This window comes from Teleopsis dalmanni, chromosome 2 (genome assembly GCF_002237135.1).
Source record: "Teleopsis dalmanni isolate 2A chromosome 2, ASM223713v2, whole genome shotgun sequence".
Taxonomy (NCBI): domain Eukaryota; kingdom Metazoa; phylum Arthropoda; class Insecta; order Diptera; family Diopsidae; genus Teleopsis; species Teleopsis dalmanni.
This window is the reverse complement of record NC_051847.1, coordinates 138,367,081-138,375,894: the sequence shown is the minus strand read 5'-3', so window position 1 is coordinate 138,375,894 and position 8,814 is coordinate 138,367,081.

Sequence of the window (8,814 nt, the reverse complement as noted above, 5' to 3'; positions counted from 1 at the left end):
CACTCTTCTAAGCTCAATATCAGATGATAGTAACATATTCAGTATCAAATTGTTAATATATCGATAGATCTACCTACAGTTAATAGAACTGTAGTTTATTACGACTTCTTACGACTTGAATAAAAAAAAGATAACGTGATAAAATTCTAATTAAGTTTCTCATTTGCAGGTTACCTACAGAGAATGAACTTAATCTTAGTTTTATATTTATCAAGTGCATCAATTAAACATTTATCAGATTTATATACCTACAATTATGAAAATAAAATCTTTAGCTTAAATAATCTCTAATTACATAGAATGATTAAACTTTAATTGTTAATAAGGGCTGGATTCTTAAATTATTCAATGCATTCATATGTGAGTCACTAGACAAAAAGTCATGAATAAGTCTAAGATTGGATTAAAAGAGGATTGAAGATGATTGTGACCATAAGTGTCATGGAAAAGATTCTTTTTACAAAAATATGAATATTAGTTAAATAAAGCAGTGAAAATATATACTTCTAATAAATTTGCTGAATTAGTGGTATTTTCTTAAATTCCTCGGAGTAAAATGATAATAATAATAAATTTTAAAATGATTCCTTTAATAAATTAGAACTAAAATTCAAGTAGAAGAATATTGACTTCTGACTTCAAGATTTAAAAAATTTATAAAAAGAAGTTTCTTCAAATCATTATATATCACTGTATTCAATGTTAATGACTGAGTTTGTTATTAAGAATTCATTTGTTATTAAAAATGATAACTATTACATTTAAACCAAAATGCAAAGTGATTTCGAAAATAATTTACAATAGAACCAAATGCAGATTTCGTCAATATTATTAGTGAACTAAATAAAGTCAGTTAAATTCTTAAGTGAAGTTTTAAAATATGAGTTGAGTATTTCAAAAACTTGTTTTTACATTGAATTTGAACAATTCGTATATTGATTCAATGGAAGCCAATGTACGAAATAAACAAAATTATCTATCAGAAGAGAGCATCTGACAATGAAAAAAAAGAAATCATCCAAAGGTTTGAATATACATTCAAAAAGAAACTCCAGTCGAAGATCTATAACACCAAGTTAAAGAATGATTGTTTGTCTTATTTATAAAAATTCCAGTTACTTTGGAAAACCTTTGGGGTTATTTGTGTGTTGAAAAGTATTCGAAATATCAATACGAAATTATTATTTGTTTTTTTCCACTACCCACTACCAAAAGACCTCTGGGTTTCTTCAGTTCACCACTGGTTAGAAATTATTCGAAATTTATATACTAAGCTCTTATTTCTTCTTCTTTACTAGGATCCCAACTAATCTCCAGTTTCAACAGCAGGACTAAACCGTTGCAATTAGGTTCAATTAGGTTCCCTTTCAATGATGTAGAGAGTAGAGATAAAAAACATTCTCGTAAATGAAACTATGGTCTCAAAATGCCTCCTACTATTGATTATGCTGATATACCTCCACTACGTGATCACAAGTTCATTACTCATACCCTTGCAAGGCAAAACTAAACTAGGGGCTACATGATTTCAAACAAGTGCTTAGGCAAGTGACATTTTTTTCTGAGGACCTCAAAAATTCTTCTTTTTTTGTTATGTTGGTACACCCTTTCTTGACATATGGTACAAATTTGAGCGCCATCTGTCAATAAGTTTGTTTACAGCAGCTGTAAATGTGAAACTACCTCAAGTGCATTTAGCGATTTTTACTATGGAAAATTCTTGTTGTACGTGATTTTTTGACTAAACACGGCACCACTGTCATCGTGCAGGCGCCATATTCGCCAGATCTGAATCCGTGCAACTTTTTCCTGTTCCCGAAACTCAAATAGCCTTCAAGGTAAGCTTTAAATAGGTAAGCGTTTTGAGTCGATTGAATCGGTAAAAGAGAATTCGCTGAAGGAACTAAAAGTCATACCTTCACGGGCCTACGAGAAGTGTATGGAAGATTGGGTTAAGCGTTGGCATATGTGTATTTCGCAGAAAGAGCATATTTTGAATGAGATAAAATAAATTTGGAATAAAATTTAAATTTGTGTGTTTTATTTACAAAATCCGAGTACTTTTTGAGCAGAAGGTATTGCATATATTTTTAAAATTTGAAAATGCCTTGGAAATGTTAAGTTTTATTTGAGTGATTTTGTGGCAGAAATACAGAGTACGCTAAACTTGAAAATTCAAAGAAATAAGATGTATTATAAATTTAATAATTTCCTTAAAAAAAAAAAAGTATTTTCAAAATAGTTCCAGAAAGTTATAAATAATGGGTACTTGTATAAGTTTCAATAATCAACCAATAAATAGTTGAATAGTTCTCTTGAGAACTCTAGATAGGAATATTATAGCATCACAAAATTCATACTTTTTTCTTATAAGCGTTTCTTACAGCTAGAACAGTTTGTAAATCAAAAATATATGGATTCATGTTATATCGATTACAAACGTGTTACATGCAGGATGAAATGGCTCTCTGACATTATCAATATGTCTGACAAGTGAGAAATCTGCTGTAAGTGTTACATCGCAAAGTTTCAAAGGTGAATAAATATAGATTAAAACTGGAATGATTTCCATTAACCTACCGGGTATTTATATAGCTGATATCTTACTCGAAATGACATAGGTCTCCTTGCCAGGACCAAGGATGGTGTCTAGTGATATAACAAGCATTTGTGTTGCACATTTCTTAGTTCAAATGGCGATCTTTCTCAATGGCAAGACCAGAATTCATATTTAGTGATCTAATATAAAAATAACGTAATTAATCTCTTAGCATACCAACACCACAAATATGTTCTAACGATGTAACAATACTAATATCGTTAATTTCGTAATTCCTTTCCCTGGCCAAATGGAACTTAAGTTTTCATTTTTGCTAATTGAAATTTGTAATGCTACTTTAAATGTGATTTCAAAATTTAATTAATTTTTTCAGTTTCCATATATATAAATGATTTACATTCTATGTCGGAATACTTATACCCTTTCATAACATTTGTTTTGACAAAGCATTTTCAAATTTCTTCTACAAAATATTTCAGTATTAAAGAGTTATATTAAAGCCAAATAATTTAAGTATGAAGAATGACCTTAAGCTCCATCAAATATGCAATAAATCGATGCCAAAGAAAATTTTTGCTGCTTGTAAATGTCTAAAAATATTTTTGTTTACTTCCAATTAACAGCTAATCAATTTAATATATTTTTGTGTATAAAATGTCTACTTTCTATGAGATTTGAAATTTTCTGAAAGTTGTTTATAGCTCAGCGAAGATTTGCACTTGTAACGCAGCGAAAATCTTGTTTATTTTAACAAATGTTTGAGGCCCTACAAAATCAAAACAAGAAATTCTCTATGCTGCGGTGAATGCACCATTTCGGTTTGAAGTCAATAAATTCAATTAAAATTCGAAAAGGGGAACATCGAACTAAATTTAGACGAAAACACGCAAGCGGCGAGTGTTGAAGAATTGCTAGCTGCTCTGACATTACTTCTCCCTTCACTTAAATTGAAAGTAGGGACGCATGCGACATCTTTAAACCATCTGGCATCTTACATCAAAACGTGCCATAATTAGCACGCCTCACATTCATGTGAGAAGTCGTGTGTACTCACGACGCAGAACTGTTTACAAATGTATCGAAAGCGTATAAAATACATAAATAATCCGTTTATGCGGATATGAGTTTATGATATTTTTGGATTAAAAAAAATATTACATGTTTTCAATTTACAAGAAAAGTAAACAAAATTTATATCAAATTTTTTTAGATTTTGTAGTGTTTAACCACTTGACATGAGTAGTAATAAGTGCAGACATTACGAGAGCACATTCAAGATCAGATCCGAAAGGAAAGTTAGTTGTCGTATTTCTGAGAACGTGTTTTTAGGTTGAATATAATAAAGACTGCCTCGATAAGAGGATCTTCGTTAAAATAAAATTTTTTGTTTTGATTTCATAGCGCTTAACCACTTGACATGAGTAATAATAAGTGCACACATTAAGAGAGCACATTCAAGATCAGATCTGATAGAAAAGATAGTTGTCATATTTCTGAGAACGTGTTTTTGTATTGAATATAATAAAGACTGCCTCGATAAGAGAATCTTCTTTTAAGTTTAAACTTTTCAGTCGGCAGAAAATGTACTCTTATCCTTTTTGAATCTTTTTTACTATATATTGTGTCAAAAATAGAATTTAAATACCAATTACTGCTTCACATATTACATTGCAAAGATAAAATGAACGATACATTTAAGTAAACCATATAACTATGATCTGCGGGACACTCAAATCAAATGACGACATTTTTCATCAAATACCGACTTTTCCCAGACAAAATGATCTTTCTATTCTATAAACACATTTGTGGGTTGTGGAAAATTGACCCAGATGACACACTATTTTTTGTTTTTATATATGAATTATAAAAATTATAGAATCACTACTTTTATAGTAAGTTTTCACAATCTTAATATGTTCAGCGGTTGCTAAACGATCCATATTGCAGAATAACAAGCTTTAAATTAAGCACATAATATCCTCAATGCGCTGTATTTTTTCCTCTAATTCAATACATCCGTACTGCCCTTTTCAAATATACTTCAAGCATTTAAAAAAACAGAAACAATTAAATTTATTATTATATAAATTCTAATTTTATTTATTTTTTGGTCCATTGTCTTTTTAAAAATTGGATTATTCATTGAAATTACTGTCTCTGCTACTCTGTCGAGAAATTTGTAACATTTTACGGAATTTAATTGAAGGGTTTATCTTATCCACGAACCACCTAAATAATCTCCATGTTTACGAACTAAATAAGTCCCACAATAATGAGGGGTTCTTTCACCAGATTTACTTTGAAACGTGCGTTTAATACGTTTAGTGTGAACAGGTGCTATAGGTGCCTAGGCTTAAAAATTACTACAAAAATTTATTAAAAAATTAAAACTTTTTTTAAATGCTTTAGTAAACAGACATGAAACTTTCGAACACTTTAAGAAGCTTTTAGATTGCGGTGTTCGTTGCATAAATCTACAAAATAAGTATCTATCAAGGACAAGTTTTCTACAAGCTTTTGCAAAAGTACAACTCTGGAATGAAACTAATTAATTCTTATCTGTACTGTACACAGTGATTTCACTTAATGCTTTGCTAAAAATTCTTTCAGTTTTGGATTTTTTCGTCAGACTGTCATAGTAAATTCAATCATTTTATGAAATATACATATGTTCCCAACTACTAAAAATACTAAATAAAAATAATTTTTAGAATCCCCAATATTGCTCATAAAAGTAACTATAGGCCTTTTCTTTTGTACACATATCGCAAAAGAAGAACCGCTTATTTTAAAAGTTTGTGGCGGTTGCATATTCACATGATCTAGGTTGGCCAAGCAAATTCGGACAAATAAATTATTGAAAATAAGATGAGTTGGTCATGAAAAGAAAATTTTTAAAAAACTAATGATATTTTTATTGAGTAAAAAGCAGGTTGTCATTCTTTTGACGGTTTGTTTTAATAAATAAATAAAATTAAATTAAGTAGGATAAGCCTACAAGTTTATTTATTCCAACTTTTTTTAAACCGCTTAACTAACAAGCAGCTTAAATAAAGACTTACGTACTCATATACATAAATTTCGTTTTTGTATATTAAAAAACGTAAAAAAAAACTTGTTTGTAATAAAACTACACGAATGAAGACCTTTAAATTTATATTTTATTGGTAAAATTATTAAGTGTGTTACAAATGTGAGTTGGATCAAGACTGACTTCTAAATCTTATGAAAAGAGCTTTAGAGCATATTTCATACAATTGTGAAATGATACAATTCTTAAATTTATGCTTAGAGCAATGACAATGTATAATATAGATACGAAATGCCCTTTTTAGAAATTGTTCTAAAAGCTTTGATTTAAAACAAGCTGATGGCCGTCTGATATTCCTCAACAATGTTGCTCAGGGCAATATTGCTTGAAATAATGTTGCTAAACACATGCATATTACATTTATGATGGAAATTGTTGGTAATTTTAGACACAAATTCAAGAAAAGAAATGTTTACTTAATTTGGCTGCAAGAGCTAAGTGACTGCATGACATTTTTATATGTATTAGTTTATGTAAATAAATCACATAAAAGGCTTTATTATTGTACATTGTTGCTTTTCTACTAGGAAAAAATCCAATATCTGCACCTGTCTTTGAAATAAAATTGCATAATAATAATATTTATCATTTTTAATTATGATCTTTATTAATATGTACAAAACAATAAATTTATTTTTATAAATTATATATCTTACATTAACATCTATCTAAACAGTATATTCTTACAACAAAGAATTAATTCACAAAAGTTGAAAATAAAGTTGAGTAATAAATAATAGGGATATATATGAATCTTTTGTGCTAACACAAAAATAAACACAACAGGTATTCGCAACACAGGTATCCGTTATTGGTGCAATATTTGCAGTCTTTCCTTCTGAACGATTTTGTTTGTTTCTTGGCAAAACTTTTCAATTTTACATTTGCAAGCGGCTCGAATTAATACCATAAGAAAATGTTTTAACAACAGTAATCTGTGTTCATAGCATGAAGGTTCTGAATTGTACCAATATGGATCATCAAAAACACAAAAATTTATTATCAACAGTAAGATTCCGTCTCTATAACAATTGGCTTACACAATTAGTAGAAAAAATTTAAATGGGCAAAAAGCGAGCAAGAATTACCATAACTTCCATAATTTTTGAAGTATAGAAGCCAATCAGAAGGCGCATTAATTACATTATCCGATTTGATACAATTTTTTCTGCAATTTTCGTTATTTTTCAGCGTAATTTTTCTAAAAAACTTGTGCAAAATATATCCTGCAAAATATTAAATATTTGATTGCATTATAAGAAAATACAGGCAACAAATCATCTTCGGAATTCATTTCTATAATTGAATTTATTTCTTCCGAGCTATTTTCGTTATCTGCGTCATCCTCAATCTCTTCTTCATTGAAAGTTCCAGCATTCGCTTCAATCAAATTTTTATGGTACACAGATATTGTAGTCCAATCTATGCCAAGCATTTCATCATCATCTTCCTCACAATTGGAGTATTTGGAACCATATATTTAATTAACAGCAATTATTCTTCCAATAATAAAGCAGAATTCATTAACTGATGGATTTTTCTGTTTGTACCTCATCCGACTAATTATTTTTATTAAATAAATTCAATTCTATGCCAGTGTGAATTCCCGCAACTGTTCTGGCGCTGGGCACTTGAACAGCTAAGTTCGAATAGATGAATAGATGTATAGAGTCAATAGATGACTGCGAGTTAATTCGTTACAGCTCTCTCAAAACTTCACAATTGGCACAATAGTTACCACCATCTTTTAAACAATATTTCAATAAATTATTACGAATCGATTTAAATATGTAAGGGATATCAAAGAAACAAAATATTTTTTGTCTCTATACGCATATTGAAAACAAAAAGAAGAAGATAAACGATGTTAAAAACAATATTCATACAAGGTAATTTGTTTTTGCATAAAGTACGAAATCATTATCAACATACGTTTGTAACAGAATGTTGCTAAAAATATCAATTTAAGCAATTTAACAAAACGGCTTTGGTCTTTTCAACATGTGTCAAAAGCTTTACCAATTTTTTGGTTGCTGAATAAAAGTTCAATTACAGAGCTTGGAAAAATGAGTACATATTTGCTATAGGTGATTTCATATCTACTTATACATTGTCTTTGCTTATACATTGGTAGATATTTATACATTGTTACCCATTATACTGTACTGTGTATCTGAGGGGGATGTAACTCATATATATATACATATAAAAGTGGGTACATATGCCTGGTGGGACGAGATATTTATTGAAAGACGATAAAAGGAAAAAATCAGTTGTCACGTACAAAAGTGTTTGGATTGAATTACAATTTCCGAAGACATTGTAAAGAGATTAGAGACGTATAGAGAGTTAAACGTAGCCCTAGCCCAGCAAAGCGTCTTTAGTGTTTGCAACTATATAACTAGGTTGCAACTAGCTAACTTAAATCAAGTAAAGTGAAAGACTCAATGTTTAGTTGAATCTGCATTTATTAATTAAAATTATATAGTTTTTATACTTATTCTAGTATTTTTGATATTAAAATGCTTATTATGCATTTTAATTAATTTAAAAATGAAATTATTTTATTATTTAAAATTCGGGCTAAATGAAATTTCATTGCAATCCAATACGACTAAGAACGTTTATGTTTATGAATCTTTTGTCTAAATATGCACATTTTTAAATCTCCGATATAAATATCAGTTGTGTAGGATGTTTGCGAGACTGGTCCTAACATTCTTAAATAAGAGATTATTATATTTCTTTAATAGACTCGATTTGACAGATTTCAGTTAATTTTCCTCACCGATAAATGACAAATAGAACATTTGTGCTTATTTATGCCAACTTCTTATTAACTGACATAAAAATATTATTGATAAAATAAATAAAAATTGGATAAATAAGTAAAGCATTAATAAATTCAATGCATTTTATTAAAGAAATTTTGTTTCAAAATATACTGAAATTATTTTTAAATAATTTTTTTACTCGTTCATTAAATAAAACCTATTTTTCAGCCATTTCTTCCCCACTCTTGAAATGTATCAACCAAATTTTGGAAATTATTCATGACTGCCTCAATATTAGACAGATGAGAATATATGTCCTCTAATTCTGAGATAGTTTGTTCATAAGAATTATCGAATGGATTTGGTTGAGTTTGCGGCATTTCAGA